The following is a 19,384-nucleotide window of genomic DNA, read 5'->3' on the forward strand; positions in this document are numbered from 1 at the left end:
TTCTTTAAGTAGAGACCAGATATAAACAATACAGCCTTCTCCATTGGATTAATTTTTGGATGATCCAACAGAAACTTTACACTGATCAAATTCACGAGTTTGAGGGTTGAAGCCTTGAATTATTTTAGGACTTATGCTTTGATCTAAGAACTTGGGATATGGACTCTACAGAAGTTCCAGAAGTTCACTGGGGTGTTAGAACCACAATCAAGAACAGAATGAGAATAAATACCAAGAAAATAAAAAAACAGAATGTAAGAGTGGCGCCTGGGTGGCTCAGTCGGTTAAGCGTCCAACTTCGGCTCAGGTCATGGTCTCGTGGCTCGTGAGTTCGAGCCCCACGTCAGGCTCTGTGCTGACAGCTCAGAGCCTGGAACCTGCTTCAGATTCTGTGTCTCCCCCTCTCTCTGCCCCAACCCACTTGCATTCTGTCTCTGTCTCTCTCAAAAATAAATAAACATTAAAAATAATTAAAAAAACCCCCAGAATGTGAGAAGCAGTTCTAATCAGAAGGCAACTTAACATCAATTGGTGTAGCACTTCTTTGGTTGGGTCAAATACTTACTTGCTTTGCAGTGATTTAAAGTCCTGGACCTGACATAGCTTACCAATTTTCAAAGAAGCAGAATGAATCAATCTTACCCAACACCAAAACCATAGTGTATATAATAATTCTTGGACTCAAAAGGCACATTAAAAACTGGCATCTTCTTTTCAGGGTCTTTGCTTATGCTTATAACTGAATAGTTGATTTTTTAGGCATAGGCTGAAGAACAAACCTAGTATTTTTATAAGTAGGTAAGTCAACACCTGGTCTTTCTCACCTTGAATGTCAAGCGAAGTTAGACATTTGGAGGCAAGAACTATTGGGTGTCCAATTGGAACAACATTATTTGAGGTCACTGTCTCTGACCCCATTCTCTGTCATACACTGTCCAAGAAGGAAAATGGTTTTAGACAGAGGCAAGGGAAGGAATGGTAGAAGTTATAATTATGGGAGTGCTGTACATGTGTAAGATGCTAAGTAAATGGTTTACTGCTATCCACAATGTAGACATTGCATGATTCTTTACAGCCTTTAGTATATTTATTCATTCAAAAATATTTTTTTTATTTAATTTTTTATTTTTTTAAATTTACGTCCAAATTAGTATATAGTGCAACAAGGACTTCTGGAGTAGATTCCTTAGTGCCCCTTACCCGTTTAGCCCACCCTCTCTCCCACAACCCCTCCAGTAACCCTCAATTTGTTCTCCATATTTACAAGTCTCTTATGTTTTGTCCCCCTCCCTGTTTTATCAAAAATAATTTTTAAAAAATAATTTTTTTAAAGTTTATTTATTTATTTTGAGAGAGAGACAGTGCAAGTGGGAGAGAGGCAGAGAGAGAGGGAAAGAGAGAATCCCAAGCAGGCTCTGCACTGTCAGCGCAGAGCCCAGCGTGGGGCTCGAACCCATGAACTCTGAGATCATGACCTGAGCCCAAATCAAGAGTCAAACACTCAACTGACTGAGCCACTCAGGTGCCCCTCAAAAAAATTAGTTTTTAAGTGCTAGGAAGTATATAATTTGCTAGGCATTGGGGAAACAAATGACATCCTGTACTCTTGAAGAGCTCACAATCCAGTGAGAAAGACAAAAGAGCTAAAACTTGAAATTCTACCTATAGTAAATTCTCAAAACACTATTTGTTAAATGAATGAAATATTAACCTGATTACCTAGCTGTGGAGCTTAAAATGTGACTAATTTCTTTTGATGGGAAACTCTTTTATTAAGGGAAAAAGAAAATAATGGTCTTTTATGTTTCAGTGTATACTGAGCTATTAACAATTCTAGATATTATTCACAACCTCTGTTCCTACTTTCACACATCTCTGTGTTGTTTTTGTATTAGAATGGGATGGAAACTAGATTTGTGTTCAAAAAAGAAATAACAGCACTTGAACTTACTCTTTCTATTACAGGTAACCACATGGTGGATATTAGAGATATTCTATTTATTTTGGATGAACTACAGCACCAGTATGAAGATTTTTGTAAGTGAGCTCTTGTTGCTACAGCAAGTTTTATTTATAAATAAATTGCCTTTAAATTAAATCCTAATTTGTAGGTTTTATCATATGGAATCTGAAAGCCTTCTCTGACCCCATTAACTCTAACTCTTTTAAATTTTTTTTTATGTTTTACTTATTTTTTGAGAGCAACAGAGACAGAGCGTGAGCGGGGGAGGGGCAGAAAGAGAGGGGGAGACACAGAATCCAAAACAGGCTCCAGACTCTGAGCTGTCAGCACAGAGCCCAACACGGGGCTCGAACTCACAGACTGCGAGATCACGACCTGAGCTGAAGTCAGACGCTTAACCGACTGAGCCACCCGTGTGCACCCCCCCCCCCATTACTCTAACTCTTTAGATAAAAGTTTAAATCCTAAATATACCTAATCAGTATTGATTATGTAACTACCATAATTTTCTTTTATCTTTCCCTTAATATTTTGCAACATGAAGTCAACTTTAAAACAAAATAATAACACTAAGAAAAAAAATGTAATTTGCAATTTGTGGGTCATTCTGACATCCTGACATTGACAGTTAAAAATTTTTAATATAGGGGTGCCTGAGTGGCTCAGTCAGTTAAATGTCCAAATTCGGCTCAGGTCATGATCTCATGGTCCGTGAGCTCGAGCCCCTCATCAGGCTCTGTGCTGACTGCTCAGAGCCTGGAGGCTGCTGCAGATTCTGTGTCTCCCTCTCTCTCTCTGACCCTCCCCTGCTTGTGCTTTGTCTGTCTCAAAAATAAATAAACATTAAAACATTTTTTAAAAATTGTTTTTAGTATATTATTCAGTATCATTCATGATTAGTTTTGTTTTTCTCCATTAAGTATGTTTTTAAAAATCTCTTCCTATTACACATGGTGTCACTCCCTTTTCTTTCTCTGTCCGGACATCCTTTGGTCAAGATTATCTATGTGTATAATTTTAAGCTCAATTTGGCTCAGTTGGTTGAGTGTCTGACTTCAGCTCAGGTCGTGATCTCACGGTTCATGAGTTCGAGCCCCGCATTGGGCTCTGTGCTGACAGCTCAGAGCCTGGAACCTGCTTCGGATTCTGTGTCTCCCTCTCTCTCTCTTCCTCCCCTGCTCACAGTCTGTCTCTGCCTCCCTCAAAAATAAATAAAGATTCAAAAAGATTAGAAAAAAGAATTATATAGTTCTAATAAACTTGCTACAAATAGAGCAGCCTCTTGCCTGATCCTTTCCTCAGTTTCTCCAGAGGCAAACATTTTAGCTGATTACCTGATATTTGTTTTCATGACTGTAAATAACATGTTTGTATTGCTTCTTGTTGATTTTTTAAAATTTTGGGTAGACCTAGTAAACTCCTTAATATGAAAAATAAGGATTTAGCTCTGTTTCATTTTCCCTGTCCCCACCATATCCACTTCCCATACCTATCCATCCTCCTAATATAGTCATAGGGTAATTGAGTAAGTTTTAATTCTGTATTTATGTTAATATATTTATGTACACACTATTCACTGCTGAGCCACATGTAAGTATCTTGTGGCTGCTTTCTCTTTCTGTACAATTTTTCCCTCTTTGAGTTGTCTTATTTACTTATTTGCTTGGTTTAAAAAAAAAGTATATATATTACTGATTGAAGCTTAGACTCTGCCAACTGTCTAAATATCCTCTTCGTAAGTTTGTCTGCACAAGGTATTCTAGTAGTTTTGTCTTCTTGAAGAAATCTTCTTTAGAGTATTTTGATGTTCTTCAGTATGAATTTGTTGCCCTCTACATTTTGTGTGCAACTGTCATCTTGAGATGTTTCTTCATTAACATGCTGGAGACTTTTCACTTCTCTCCTCCTATGACAGATTCTGTCTTCATATTTTATTGATAGTTTGGGTACAGAATTCTAGATTGTAAATAATTTTCTATGTTTCCTACTTTTCAGTATTGCCATTGAAGTGCAAAATTTTCTGACTCTTGACTTTGACACTGATTTTTTTTTTTTTCAAGCATATAGGATATTTTCTAGTCTTCTGAAAGTCTCCTTGAAAGAAGTTTCTTTGTAACGATTGTGCTGAATACAGCGTCCTTTGATTCTGGAAAATTAAAATAATTTGTTGATGATTTCCTTTCCTCTATTTTTTCTGTCTCTGTGGAACTCTTGATATTTGGATATGTGACATAATGGGATGATTCCTTTTTTTTTTAACCTTTTTCTCTTATCTCTTTGTTATGCTTTATTTATTTATTATTTATTTCATGAGTGAGAGTGGAAGAGGGGCAAAGGGAGAGGGAGAGGGAATCTTAAGCAGGTTCCACACCCAGCGCAGAACCCAACATAGGGCTCAATCTCACGACTGTGAGATCATGACCTGGGCCGAAATCAAGAGTCGGATGCTTAACTGACTGAGCCACCCAGGTGCCACTCTTTGTTATGTTTTCTGAGAGAGTTCCTTAAATTTATCTTCCAATGCTTCTATTTAGTTTTTCATTTGTACTTTTAAATTTCCAATAATTTCTTTCCCCTCTGTTATTTTATTATAATATCCTCCTCTTATTTCATGAGCATTTCTATTGTTCCACAAACAATATCTTCTGTTGCAACTAAGAACTTCTGTTGCAATGCTTTTGAGATTTCCTTTTTCATTCATATTCTGTCTCCTCCAAGGTATTTTTTTCTGTTTGTTTTTCATTTTAGGAGTGTTCCTCAAATGTCTGGTGATCTTTGGTTGTCTACTCATATTTGAGAATGGTGAACTCAAAAGCTATTTGGAAGCTCTGAGACTGAGGGCAAAACTAGCTGATTATGAGCTGTAGGATAATGATTCTTTTTTCTTTTTTTTTTTTTTTTTTTTTATTTTTTAATATATGAAATTTACTGTCAAATTGGTTTCCATACAACACCCAGTGCTCATCCCAAAAGGTGCCCTCCTCAATACCCATCACCCACCCTGCCCTCCCTCCCACCCCCCATCAACCCTCAGTTTGTTCTCAGTTTTTAACAGTCTCTTATGCTTTGGCTCTCTCCCACTCTGGCCTCTTTTTTTTTTTTTTTCCTCCCCCTCCCCCATGGGTTTCTGTTATGTTTCTCAGGATCTACATAAGAGTGAAACCATATGGTATCTGTCTTTCTCTGTATGGCTTATTTCACTTAGCATCACACTCTCCAGTTCCATTGTAGGATAATGATTCTTAACCAGAGATGATTCGGAGATTTCCCCCGCCCCCCGCCCCGAACTTCCCCTTCCCCCAGGAACATTTGGAAACATTTGGAGACATTTTTGGTCATCACAATCTGTATTACTGGCATCAAGTGGTGAGAGGCCAGGGATGCTTCTGAGTATCCTACAATACACAGGACAGCTCTCTCAATAAAGAAGTATCTGTCTCAAAATGCCTGTACTGCTGAGACTGAGAAACCCTGCTATCGGGTGGTCTGGCTGGGCTATTTGCCTGGAAAACCCTTAATATGACTGTCTTTAGGGTATATTTCCTTTTGAGATGGTCAGAGTGTTCAAAGAAACTTTGAATATCCTTCCCGCAGGTATAGCCTTGCTTCATAGAATTCCAGGTGTTAAATAAGACGAAAGACTGAAGTTCCCATTATTCAGTGTAAGCCTCCCTCCGAGTTTTGCAGGTAATACTCCTACCCTCTATTGTGTTTAGTATTCCATAATCCAGAGCCCTTGTGTTTAACCCTTTCTGATGAATTGTCACTTTCCTGCTGGAGTAGGAGAAGATCAATAACTGGCTGTGCCCAGTGGATAAAAGTGAATATCTGGCCGTGTGAAGAGACCCTAGGTATCAAATTACTACTTAAAGGGATTTTAACCAGTTCTTTCTTTTTAGCTTCACTCTTACCCTCACTTTTAGAGATACCTAAATGCTACTAATTTATGAGCTTTTGGAGTTTTTGTGTTATGAACTGGGTTGCTTCTTGGCTTTCCCCATTCTGCCTTATGGTTCAGCCTTTTCAGGTCTACTAAGTTCATCAGCTTTCCAGATTCCAAAATTTAATTGTAGTAGTTTCTTTTCCTCTTCTTTTTTGTTATTATGGATTTGTGATGTTTTAAAAATTCCTTTAGTTTATTTTTGAGAGAGAGAGAGAGAGCGAGCCGGGGAGGGCAGAGAGAGGGGAAGACACAGAATCCAAAGCAGGCTCCAGGCTTCAAGCTGTTAGTACAGAGCCTGATGTGGGGCTCCAACTCACAAACCGCGAGATCATGGCCTGAGCTGAAGTTGGACACCTAACTGACTGGGCCAGCCAGGCATCCCCAAAATTCCTTAGTTTAAATGGAGTGTTTGAAGGCTGTTCAATTTGCTATTATTACCTGAACGTTTCAAAGTTTATTTTGAATTCTAATTTTGTCTTTGATGTGGAAGTTTTTTCATTAATTTTTCTTTTCTGACATAGATATTACTAATAATCACATACCCACTCCCATGCATAATAATTCATGTTATTCATTCTTCTGAATCCTTGCTGATTTTTTTTTACTAGTTCTGTTATAGAGAAAGGAATATTGTCTCCAAATATAATTGTAGATTTGTCTATTTCTCCTTTCAGTTTTGTCAGGTTTTGGTTCATGCATTTTGAATCTCTGTTGCTAGGTGAATTCACATTTAGAATAGTTCTATCTTCTTGGTGAGCTGATTCTTTTATCATTATGCAATATGTATGTGATCACTGGTAATTTTCTTTTCTCTCAAGTTTACTTTTTCTGATTCTAATATAACTCCAGTTTTCTTTTGATTAGTGCTTAGATGGTAAGTATTTTCCATCCTTTTACTTTTAACCTTCTTATATCACCAGTTTTGAAGTATTTTGTAAACCACACAGAGTTGGGTGATGTTTTTTGTATTTATTTGTATAATTCCTGTATTTTAATTGGAGTGTTTAGATCATATGTAATGTAATTACTTATACATTCAGACCAGGTGTACCATATTATTATTTGTTTTCTATTTTTTCCTCTGTTTTTCAACCATTTTCTCCCTTCTTTTTTGGGGAGCATTTTTTTAGTATGTGAATTTATTCTATATGTATTTTCACTATATCTCTGTATTTTTCCAGTGGTTGTTTTAAGGATTATAGTATACATACTTAACCTTTTCTAGTATGCTAAAATAAATATTTTACCACTTCAAGTGGAATATAGAAGTTTTACCCTTATATAGATCTTTTTACCCTCCCTCTGTTAAGCTGTAATTTTATTATGTATTACCACTATACACACTGAAAACTTCAGACAATGTTTTATAAGTTTTGCCTTCAATGATCAAACATATTTTAAACTTCTAAGAGGAGAATAATAGTCTATCATAAAATCAAGTATTATAACATTTGAAATACTTTAAAATGTGTTATTCAAATGTAAGGTACTATTCTGAGCCATCAGATGAATTTTATAAAGGAAGCCCCAGTGGGACATTGTATTAATATTTTTCTGAAGAGGTTATTTTATATACAAACTATTTTTTCCCACAAGTACTGAGAATCTTTAGGAGGGTAAATATTTGTATTCTGATGTTAAATGAAAAACAATTTTTTTAATGTTTATTTTTGAGAGAGAGGGAGACAGAACGTGAGTGGGGGAGGGGCAGAGAGTGAGGGAGACAGAATCTGAAGCAGGCTCCAGGCTCTGAGATGTCAGCACAGAGCCCAATCTGGGGCTCAAACCCATGAGCAGTGAGATCATGACCCGAGCCGAACTGGGATGCCCAACGAACTGAGCCACCCAGGTGCCCCTGTATTCTGATTTTATAAATAAAAATTTCCCCACTCCAACTTCCTTATACTTCAGTATGCTCATAACTAAGGGATTTGTAGCTGTATTGGCATATTTAGCCTATAATCTTTCAAAATTGGCAGAGTGGGGAATGAGAACTACAACCTTCAGTAGGCTATCACTTTTGATTTGGTGCAACTTCAAATAGCTTTGGATAAAAGAATTTAAATATATTAAACCAGAAGATTATATTTAACCTAGTTAATATTTCAGTCTTAGTTATCAGCTCTGTTAGTTTTTCAACATATTAACCTTATTTAACTTTTTAAACTTTGTTTATTTAAGCAATTGATAATTTCTTGAATAGTTTTCATGAGGACTTAGTTGTTACTTTTTAAAAACTATTACAAATGGTACAGGTAAATAGAATAATTAAATATGTTTCTCTTGCTTAGCAGGTATGGAATCATCTGCCTTGGATGAATCTACTTCAAACAGAAAGTTATCAAATATATCAGAATGTTATCCACAGTATAGGATGAAAAGCAGTTTCTCTTCCAGACTACGTGAACCATCATTATTCCCAAAGTTAAATGGAAAACACCTCCAATATCATAAAATTATGGAGGATAATGATTACCTTGAACTTAAAAGATCAAAAAATCCTTTGCAAATAAAAAAATTCCTAAATGGGGTTGATAGCAGTGATACAGGATTCTGGGAACCATATTCAAAGGATGGCATAAACTTTAAGAAAAGTTCAGAGAAGATTGAAATTCATGACTCAAAGTCTACGTCACATAGCTTGAAGAGCATTACAAGCCTCAAAAAGTCTCTGGATAAAAGTGATAATTTTAGTATCCCGAAACTTCAGAAGCCAGCTGTGAGAAGGCATTCCAGCCTCCTAAAACGGGTTTCGTCGAAAGAAAAGATTGCAGTGAATGCTCTGGGTCAGTATCATATATGTAAGTCAAAATATAGGTCCTTGAGTTCTTGAGTCATCACAGAAACAAGCTGAATTAACCATTGATTAGACAGTTGTTTGCATTTCATTTGTCAGTGCTATTGAGTAATCACCACTTCTGGTATATAGATCAGTGTATACAACACAGTGGTTTTAAGTTGTGCCTTTTTAGATGGTTGTGTTCCCTTTTTCAGATGCCTAACTTTGACCAAGAAGTTTATTCAGAGATTAATTCAACTCACTCAAGTTCCCTAGAAATAGAGGGCCTGTTTTCTTTTGGAAATGCTTATTTTATAATTTTTAAACTAAATATGTAAGGAGTCTATGTGAAATTTTTGTTCAGGTTCCGTAATTTAAATATATGATATCCATATCCAACATGATATGATAATGCTTCAGATATCATCTCTTTTGGACATGGGAATATGAAGAAAGATAAAATAACTACTATTTTACAGTTTGGGTCCCCAGGGCTTTATGGTCTTTCTCAAAGATGAGCAAGGCTTTCCAACCAATATATAGTTTCCTCCTTCCGTGGTACCTCTATCACAGAAGTCCTGTGTTTGGAACTTAATTAAATACTCCTTCCTATAGTCCTTGGCTGAAGTTACTCAAGTTGTTTATTTTCTTGAAAGAAACTTATCTTTTTATTGCATTTAATATTGAAGGTAATTGTTAAAATGAGTGCTTAGTGAAATACTAGTGGTTCTTACACAGTAATACAAATTTTAAACAACTCAGTTGAACAGAAAATGTGCTCTTTTAAGGAGGCACAACAATGTTCTTTCTGATTCCTTTACTGATACACTACTATTACTCTGTGCCTCATTCCTAATTCTGAGTTCTTTATATTCCAGTAAGATTAAAACACTTGTTAAAGGAACAGTGGAATAGTAGGCATTTAGCCCATGGGTAGAAGCAGCCTGTGGAAGAAAGTGCTTATCTATCTTGCTGGTGTCGCCAACCTTTGCCATACTTAATATTCTTTGTAAAGAGAAGTGTGAAATAGTTTATCTGGTATAACTTCTCAAGATAAATTGATGGTAATTGAGCATTTCTGAAATGTGACTGTCATTTGATATACATTTTAAAAACATTTTTAACTTTTCATGTTATGATAATTTTTAAATCATAAGAATTACACAAAGGGAAAGACATTTCTATATACTCTTCATCTCGTTTTCCCAGGTATTAAGATCTTGTATAATCACAGTACAGTGAACTAAATCAGGAAATTGACACTGATACAATATTATTTACTATTTCATCTGAAGACCTTATTCAATTTTTTTCAATTGGTCCATAAATGTATTTTTCCTGGTTCAAGGTCTCATCTAGGATCACACGTTACATTCAGTTGTCATGTGTCCCTTAGTCTCCTCTGATCTAGGATAGTTTCATGACCATGACACTTTCGAAGAGTATTGACTAGTTAATTTGTAAAATGTCCCTCGTTTTGGGTTTTCCTTATATTTCTTCGTAAGTTCAGGTTATGCATTTTTGGTGGGAATTACAGAGAAGTGATACTATGCCTATCTCAGTGCATGATATTAGGGGACTCATGACGGCCATGCGTATCTACTGCTAAGATTTTATGATTTTGAAGATTGTGAACTGAAAACATGTAGCCTAAAATGATGGGAAGGGGAAGAACTCTCATTGTTTGCTTGGAATCCTGGAATTTAGACAAAACACTTTGTTGTTGTGATCTCTTGAACTCGTTCATTATATTTTAATCAGAACCAAGCAGCATTGGCTGGGTCACTGGAACAGGCTGTTCCTCCAAACAAGTAGTTTATAAACATTTATAGAACTTCAAGATTGTTTTCTGTTTGAGCTATATGGGAAATATTTAGGTATAATGTAAGCTACAACAGAAATATGAAGAAAAAAGCAGTCATATGAGGTAATAATAATTAGATAAAACTTGTTTTCTAATTGCTAAAGACTTTGGGGGCTAATTATTGCTTAAGACACATAAATTCTGTGGCTGAATAGTCTTCTACATTTTGTATATTTACAAAACATCTGTGAAGCTATCAATAAACTCCAAGAAAATTACATTGCTGCAGAAGAACTTCAATCCATTTTGCCTTCAATAGGAGTTACTTTATCAGACAAAGAGTTCAAGGAGATTGTGGCAAAGACTACTCAAAATGGTGAGACTGATAATACCAAACTTTTTGAAAAAATTAGATACTTTTATGGGATAGTATTAAATGATGGAGTAAGTTCTCAACTAGGAATGGAACAGAATGGGCCATGCTAAAGAAGATTCTAAAAGAACAGATATAAAAATGGAAAGTGGAAAAAAAAATTCCTGGAAAATCTGCCCTAATGCATTGGTTTGGAGGGACTAGGCCTTTTATATCTCAGAATTGTTATGTAACACTCTATCACTATCCCTAGCTATGCCTTCCCGTATGGGACAGGTACTGGAAAGGCTGGCCCAGTTGTAGGGAGGTTCAGGCAATAAGAGCACAAAATCCAAGGGGTACAAAAATCTCTGAGCAAATAGCCTAAAGCATCCAAGAAGAAATAACCGGAGATTCCAAAATGGTAAGGAAGTGCTACAACTAGGAATTTAGGGCTAATGGTACTTAACCAATCAAGGCAGATGATTAGCATCTAGATGTTAAATAGCATATCCCGGTCACCAGCCTAAGTTCAAGGCAGATTTTAAGTTTCCAGGAAGAGCTTTTGTATTGGAGAAGTTGTTTTATCATTAAGTAAGACCCATCCACAACAGAAGTTCAGCTGAGGAGAGGGCAGAGGCAACATTTTGGGGAAAGACTGACTTGGGAATATGTTAGAAATGAATTCTTAGAACCTGAGCAAAATTTCTTAGCTAAGGCAAATGGGAAAGAAGATTAAAAAAAAAAAAAAACCTAAGGTGTAGGTGCTACTAAAATTATTGAGCCCTTTCATGTTGCTTATCAGGATTGGTAGGATCACTGTGGAGGGTGTATATCTAAAAATAGGTAGTTAATTGGATCAGCTGATAGTAATGGGGACACTTGGGTCTGTCAGGATTGGTCAGTATTGTCAAGGTGTCTTAATGGATAGCATTTTGACTGGGTTTTCATGATGGTATGAAATAGACTCCTTAAGTTTCTCATGGTCCATCTATATGGTCACCTTTCCTTTTTCCTATATCTATCAAAAATTGAGGACCTAGCTCAGTCCATTGCACTTTATAATAGGTATTTAAAAATTATTGAGTAATTATCAAAATGAAACGAACTGACCTAATTCAGAGACTCATCTAGGGAGACAGGATATGAAAGGAGAAATAGAATTATGATGAAGTGAAGAAGTAATTTTTTTCATAGTTGTATGAAACTATGAATTTACCTTTTATGCAAAAATATAAAGAATGCATGATCTAAAGTCTTTATTTTACAGGAAATGGAATGGTGAAGTTAGATGACTTTATGAGCGCTCTCTCCAAGGAGCAAAGTCTTCCTGAATGTGATGGTAGGTAGGAAATTTATTTTAAAATGATTTGGAGGAAAGAAGTGGTTAGGTTGAAAAGAGGTTCAACTGAACTGAGTTTGCTTTTTGGGTAGATACTTAATAGTTCTGAAATTCTCAGGCAAGCCATGAAAACTTGATGTATTAGGGTAGTGATAGCTAACTTGCTTCCCTCACAGAATTGTTAGATGGATTTTAAAAACTGTAAAGTACTACATAAATGTATAGTAAGGTAATGAGGGATTCCAACAGGTGATTAGCCCCATTTTTAGCAACTGATGGGTGATTTGATTTTTAATTTTTTTATAAGGAACTTGTTTGAATGAAATACTGGTTTTGTTTCCCTTGTTTTAGAACATTTCTAAAAAAACTGTATTAAGCTATAATTTACATACATAAAACTCACTCATGCACTAATTTTCATGAAATGTATAGAGTCATACAATCAACACCACAATCAGTTTGTTAAAAATTTTGCTTGCAATGATTTGGGTTTTTATGCAAATAATTAAATATTTTTCAGCAAGATTAAAATGAGAAATGAAAGATACTAAGCCTTGCTGTTTTTATTTCCTTTTGTTTATTCATATGCTAAAAATGAAAGATAAGCTTTTTGTGTCTTCCCAAAGGATTTCTCAGATAGAGAAAAATTAATCCAAAGGAAGAGATTTTTCTCTTATACTTACATGAAGTCTCATGTTAAAAACTACATTATTGTGGCGCCTAGGTGGCTCAGTCCATTAAGCGTCCGACTCTTGGTTTCGGCTCCGGTCATGATCTCACAGTTTGTGAGTTCAAGCCCTGTGTTGGACTTCTTGTGGGCAACACAGGGCCTGCTTGGGATTCTCTCTTTCTCTCTCCGCCCCTACCCTGTGTGCTCTCTCTCTCTCAAAATAAATAAACTTAAAAAAAAAGCTACATTATAATTTGTCAGTTATGATGAATTGCTTAAGTGGTGTTCTTAAAGACAATATTAGCAAATTTCTTGAGTGCTTTACCTTGTAATCATTCATTCACGAACTTAGTCACCGTTTCATTGCTGTTTTGTGAAGTAGTGTCGTGGTTGTAGCCGACTTCTCCCTCCCATTTCCCCCGTTATACTGTTTTTAAAATTTATCTTATTTTAACGTTTTATTTATTTAAATAATCTCTACACTCCACATGGGGCTCAGACTGACAACCCCAAGATCAATTGTCTCATGCTCTTTGGACTGAGCCAGCCAGGTGCCCCTAAAATTTATTTTTAATGGTGGTATCTAACACGTAACATAAAATTTGTCATCTTAACCATTTGTAACTGTACAGTTCAATAACATTAGGGTTACGTATATTCACACGGTTGTACAACGAATCTCTAGAACTTTTTCATCTTGCAAAACTGAAACTCTATACCCAGTGAACAACAACTACCCATCTGTGCCTCTCCAGCTTCTGACAACCATCATTCTACTTTCTGTTTCTGTGAATTTGCCTACTCCAGATACTTGAGTGGAATCATATAGTATTTGTCTTTGTGAATGAATGGCTTATTTCACTTATCATAATGCCCTCAGGATTCATCCATGTCGTAGCACGTGCCAGATTTTTCTTTCCTTTTCGTGCTAATATCACATTGCATGTATATGCCACATTCTGTTTGTCCATTCATCCATTAATAGACACCTGTGTTGCTTCTACCTCTTGGCAATTGTGACTAGTGCTGCTGTGAATGTGGGTATGCAAATACCTCTTTGAGCCCCTGCTTTCAATTCTTTGGGATATATAATCAGAAGTGGACACAATCCAGGTTTGTAACGTTTCCTTCACTCCTAAAATTCTCTTGTGCCCATTTATCATTAATCTCTACCTCCATTCCCAGGCAACCACTGATCTGCTTTCTGTTTCCATAAAGTTGCCTTTTTTTAAAAAACATTTAATATAAATGAAATCATAAAACATGTGGTCTTTTGTGCCTGACTTCACTTTTTTTGAGGCTAATTCATGTTGTTGTATGTATCAGTAGTTTGTTCCTTTGTATGGTTAAATAAGTCCATATTACATTTTATAGGTATATTCCATTTTGTTGATGATTCACCAATGTATGACCTTTGCTTATTTGCAGTTTGGGACTGGTATGCATAATGTTGAAATTAATATTTGCATTGCAGTCTTTCTGTGGACATGTTTCCATTTCTTTTGGGTAGATTCCTAGGAGAATAATTGCTAGTGTATATGGTAAATTTATGTTTTACTTTTAAAGAAATTACCAAACTGTTTTCCAAAGTGGCTATACCATTTTCATTCTCACCAGCAATGTGTAAGGATTCTGGTTTCTTCCTATCCTCCACATTTAGGTATTATCTTTTTGTTTATAATCATTATAATTAATAATTGTGTAGTGGAATTTCATTATGGTTTTAATTTTGCATTTCCCTAATGACTGATAATGTCAAGTTTATTTGCACATGCTTACTAGCTGTTCATATATCTTTGGTGAAATATATATTCAAATCTTTTGCCCATATTTAGAATTCCATTTTGATTTATCTATAGTGTTTCAGAGTATATCTCTTTTAAAGTTGTTGCTTCAGGTATATATACATAACTTATCACACTATTGGTGTCATCATTTTTCCAGTTCAAGTGAAATACAGAAGCCTTATCTCCATATACATCCCTCCCTCCTTTATGATATAATTACCTTAAATATTTCCTTATATATATTTAAAACCACATCAGGTGGTATTATTTTTACTTCAACCATCAGACTTGATTAAAAAATTCAAGAGAAGGAAAGCCTACTATATTTACCCATATTTTGACTTACCATTTTCTTTTTTCCTTCTTGATATTCCAGAGTTTTTTTGTTTTATCCTTTATTTTCTGTTTAAGAACTTCCTTTATCCATTCTTAGGTCTATTGACAACAAATTCTTTTAGTTTCCTCTCATCTGAGAACATCTTGATTTCCTCTTCATTCCTGAAAAATAGTTTTTCTGAATATGGGATTTTACGTTGATAGTTCTTTACTTTCAGCACTTGAAAAATATTGTGTCACTTATTTCTGGCTTCCATGGTTTCTGCTGGAAATTCTGTCATTCAAATTGGTTTTCTTTCCCTATAGTGTTTTTCTTAGGCTGCTTTCAAAATGTTCCCTTGTCTTTAGTTTTCAGAAGTTTAATTATGATGGATCTTGACATGGATTTCTTTGGATTTATCCTGTTTGAGGTCCACTTTCGTCTTGGATCTGTAGGTTAATGTCTCTTGATAAAAATTTGGGAAGTGTGCAGGCATTATTTCTTTGAGTGCCTTTTTAAGTCTCTTTTCTTCTGGGACTCTGATGGACACAAATGTTAGATCATTTTTATATTCCTACAGGTCTCTGGAACTGTTCATTTTTTTCTTCAGTTTATTTTCTCAGTGTTGTTCATTGGATGATTTCAGTTGCTTTCAATTCATTGATTCTTACCTTTCTCTCCTCCTTTTAGCTGTTGAGTCCATCCACTGAACTTTTAATTTCAGTCATCATATTTTTTAGTCATTAAATCTCCATTTGGACTTTCTGTGTTGGTGTTTGTGCAAGAGAAAAAGCAGGCAGCTCTCCCAGTCCTCACATACTGTCCCTATACAGGAGAAGACCCCCACCCATCGGCCCAGCCTGATAGGCCCTAGGCCTCTACCACCTTTTTCCTTCCCCAGGCTCTAGGACTGACAAGATAGCTGATGGTTCTTTGGGACGCCCTGAAAAAGTTGATGTGCTGGATAAACTCTTTACCTCTCCAGGAGGAAACTAACAGCTCGGAATTTTAATCTAATCCTGTGCTGAACAGAGGGGAAGATCACTGCTTTCTACCAGCCCAAGCCATCGCTTTATTCTACCCCAAATACTGGACTGTGCTAGACCCATCAGAGCTCCAAGGCTGGCAAAACAGACGCCAATCTTCTGGGGAGGCATTTTGGAAAAGCTGAATTTCTGGATATGTGGACCAAACTCTTCTTCCCCTTGGTTGAAGCTGGGAGCTAGAGTCTTTTTTGGATCATATGGTGCTGCATTGGAGGCAGCACTTGTGGGAGGGTGTCCCAAATCTCTGTACCAGCTTCAGTACGTCTGGTTTTGCATTCTCCTGGGATACAAGAGCCTGTCCGTTAGTTTCTAATTTCTCACAAAAGGAATTTATTTTTTAATTTCTGCTGAATCAGTGTGTTTGTGGGGAGAAGAAGGGTCCAGGGCATCCTACTCAACCATCTTACTGACATCACTCACAAGCTGTTTACTTTTTTAAAAAAAATTTTTTAATGTTTATTTATATTTGAGAGAGAGAGAGAACGAGAGTGGGAGGGGGCAGAGAGAGATGGAGACAGAATCCGAAGGTTTCAGGCTCTGAGCTGTCAGCACAGTGCTCAACACAGAGCTTAAACCCATGAGTCATGAGATCATGACGTGAGCTGACGTCAGGTGCCCAACCAACTGAGCCACCCAGGTGCCCAGTAAAGCTATTTACTTTTAAGTGAGAATTTTTTTCATCTAAAAATTCCTTTCACAAGATAGTATCATATATCTTGTTCTACATATTTATACATAAAAATTACCTTTTTAAGAATCATTTTAAGAATCATCTAATTCAGACATCATTTTGATCATTTCTTTGTTTAGTAATCCATAATGACATCCAGTGACTGCCTAAAGTCGATTAACTCCTGATAATGGCTTTAATGCCCTCCACTGCCCAGCTTCCTCACTTTCCCTATCCTAATCTTCTATTAGAGAAAATCTATTTGAGTTTAGTTTGTTCCAAAATTTACACAAAAACACACCCGCATGCATACCTGTCGACCCCCTTAATAATTCTATGTGTTTCTAAGTTATTTTAAGAAAATTTTATTGCATGGGCACCTGGGTGGCTCAGTTGATCGAGGGTCCACTTTGGCTCAGGTCATGATCTCGCCGTTCCTGAGTTTGAGCCCCATGTCTGGCTCTGTGTTGACAGCCTGGAGCCTGCTTCAGATTCTGTGTCTCCCTCTCTCTCTGCCCCTCCCTGACTCATGCTGTGCCTTTCTCTCTCTCTCAAAAATAAACATTAAAGCTTTCATTGCAGTAAAAATTTGTTTAAATTTAATGGAGGGAATACTGCCCAAATTTGTGAAGCATATATTCCAAAGTATCATAAAAAGACATGTGGGATAGTTATTTCCAAGTGATAATATTTATGTACACAGAAGATAAACTAAGATTAACCAGGGACTGAGCCATGTATTGCTACAAAATCTTACCCCAATTCATTATTCAGGATTGAAAGTTTTCTACTTATTTCTGTATCTGCTACCGAGAAACAGACTACTAAGAAACTTTAAATTGTTAGAAAATTAAATGGGGAAATTGTATAATATTTTTGTTCCTGTGCACTTAAATTGCAATTAAATTGGCACTTCCTTCGATACAGAGATTATAGCAAAGTAGAATATATTTTTGGCTCTCATTTTGTACTTTGTTGGTTTTCAGTATTAAAGATTCTGGTAATTCTTTTCATATATAACATTTCTGAAGTTATTTTCTATGCTTGTTTATTTAGTGTTAGAACTAAAATTCATCTTACTATTGGTGTTTTCTTTTTGACTTATATTTAATACTCATTAGCATACTGCTTTATTTTCAGTGTTGACTGATGTCATTAAAGCCATTGATAAAATTAAAGATGAAAATATTGATTATGAGGATATGAATACTTGTCTTCAGCATTTTGGAGTTTACCTTTCTAAGCCAGAATTTGAGAAGATCACAGAGTTGACTGAAGCTGACAGTAAGTGAAAACTGGGTTGACACATGTGAAAAGATGGTCACTTTGCTATTTTTTTCCCTCAGAATAATGACTTTATTTTTTTGATTAGAAAAAAGTCCATTAAAATGAAGTCAATACAGAAAAATACTCAAAAGCACAACAAAACACACAAAATCCCATGATCCAGAAATATCCAGTATTAACAGTCTTTCCAGACATTTTTTTCCTATAGGCAAAAGTACAAACAAAAAGAAAGTAGAGTTTGTGGTTTTGCTTTCTGACAAGGAAGAGGTCAGGACAGAAGTCATTAAATGGGACAAATGACTCTTTATTATGCCAAAGCCTATAATTCATAAGGAAGGTACTAGTTTTGAGTATCTCTACCCTTATAACTTAGCAGCATCTTTTCTAAAGAGAAAGGGTGGTTGTGAGATAGACAAGTGTGTGGGGCTATCGATGAAATAAGAATGGCCATGAAGAGTATGTGAAGAGTACAGGAAGAGTATGTGAACTTTTATTACAATATATTTCTTATTTTGTGTGTATTAAAATTTTTCCATAATGAAAAGCAAAAAAAGAATAGAACAAATAGAAGTTATGTGCCTTACGTGAGAAAATAAGACTTTGTTAAAAGACATTATAGAATACCTAAATAAATTGGAATATATCCCATATTAATGGACTCAGAGACCCCCAAGTCTGCCAATTCTCATAATTAATTTACTTATCTAAAGCAATTCTAATAAAACCCTGACTTTTTTGATGAATTGATTCTAATATTTGTATGCATAAACAAAGATCAAGAGTAGCTAAAACACTCTTGAGGAAGAAAAACGTGGATAGGGTGTATGAGTGGTGTTGGAGGGATCTTGCTACCCTGGATATTAAGACTCATTATAAAGTTACAGTAAGTAAAACAGTGTGAAAATGGCACAGGGATAGAGAAATTGACTGATAGGACAGGATAAGTAACTTCCAAATATATCTACACACATATAAGGAAACATATATAATGAGGTGGCAGATTACTGGGGGGGAGGGGAAGCACCAGTTAATAAATGGTGCTGGAATAATTAATTATTCAAATGTAAAAAATAGAATTGGATCCCTACCTATATATCATATTCAGTAATGATTTCCAGATACGAACACTAAAATTCTCTTTAGAGAAAGAAGAAAAATTTTCTGACTTAGAGTTACAAGGAATTATTTTTAAGATACAAAATCACTAACCAGAAAAGAAAAGATTTATACATTTGACTACATTAAAAATAAGAACTTCTCTTTATTAAAAGGTAATACAAACAGAATGAAAATACAAGCCACAAATGTAGCAAAGATTATTATTAAAAAAAATTTTTTTTAATGTTTATTTATTTTTGAGAGAGAGAGAGGTGCAGAGTATGAGATGGGGAGGAGCAGAGAGAGAGGGAGACAGAATCTGAAGCA

At 35.7% G+C, this 19,384-nt stretch overlaps 1 pseudogene; it reads left to right on the top strand.

Moving 5' to 3' along the window:
- LOC144615356 (EF-hand calcium-binding domain-containing protein 13-like) overlaps positions 1–19,384 on the top strand; it is a 98,674-nt pseudogene that overhangs the window by 38,205 nt on the left and 41,085 nt on the right.

The sequence above is a fragment of the Panthera onca genome (assembly GCF_046562875.1).
Source record: "Panthera onca isolate mPanOnc1 chromosome E1 unlocalized genomic scaffold, mPanOnc1 haplotype 2 h2.Chr16_ul_1, whole genome shotgun sequence".
Taxonomy (NCBI): Eukaryota; Metazoa; Chordata; class Mammalia; order Carnivora; family Felidae; genus Panthera; species Panthera onca.